Source organism: Arachis duranensis, chromosome 1 (assembly GCF_000817695.3).
Source record: "Arachis duranensis cultivar V14167 chromosome 1, aradu.V14167.gnm2.J7QH, whole genome shotgun sequence".
In the NCBI taxonomy this organism is placed as follows: Eukaryota; Viridiplantae; Streptophyta; class Magnoliopsida; order Fabales; family Fabaceae; genus Arachis; species Arachis duranensis.
Genome location: NC_029772.3, coordinates 66,713,366 through 66,714,437, shown reverse-complemented (window position 1 = coordinate 66,714,437; position 1,072 = coordinate 66,713,366).

Genomic DNA, 1,072 nt, shown 5'->3' with positions numbered 1-1,072 from the left:
CCTAGAGTAGAACGGAAGTGGTTGTCAGTCACGCGCGTTCATAGGTGAGAATGATGATGAGTGTCACGGATCATCACATTCGTCAAAGTTAAGTGTAACGTATATCTTGGAATAAGGATAGAAGAGAATTGAATAGAAAGTAATAATAATTGTATTGAAACTTGAGTTACAGCAGAGCTCCACACCCTTAATCTATGGTGTGCAGAAACTCCACTGTTGAAAATACATAAGTAAAAGGTTTAGGCATGGCCGAATGGCCAGCCCCCTAAAACGTGATCAATAGCCTCTTAAGATGAAGAATAATACAAAAATGAGACCAAAGATGTAACATGGTCAAAAGACGACTAATACACTAGTAAAAAGTCTTATTTATACTAAACTAGCTACTAGGGTTTACATGAGTAAGTAATTGATGCAAAATCCACTTCCGGGGCCCACTTGGTGTGTGTTTGGGCTGAGCTTGATCTATCCATGAGCTGAGGCTTTTCTTGGAGTTGAACTCCAAGTTATAACGTGTTTTGGGTGTTCAACTCCGGATCATGACGTGTTTCTGGCGTTTAACTCCAGACAGCAGCATGTACTTGGCGTTCAACATCAAGTTACGTCGTCAATTTCCGAATAAAGTATGGACTATTATATATTTCTGGAAAGCCCTATAAAATAGCATCAATTGGAGTTCTGTAGCTCCAGAAAATCCATTTCGAGTGCAGGGAGGTCAGATTCCAATAGCATCAGCAGTCCTTTTGTCAGCCTTTTTCAGAGTTTTGCTCAAGTCCCTCAATTTCAGCCAGAAATTACCTGAAATCACAGAAAAACACACAAACTCATTGTAAAGTCCAGAAATGTTAATTTAACATAAAAACTAATGAAAACATCCCTAAAAGTAGCTTGAACTTACTAAAAACTACCTAAAAACAATGCCAAAAAGTGTATAAATTTTCTGCTCATCACAACACCAAACTTAAATTGTTGCTTGTCCCCAAGCAACTGAAAATCAATTAGGATAAAAAGAAGAGAATATACTATAAATCCCAAAATATCAATGAATATTAATTCTAATTAGATGAGCGTT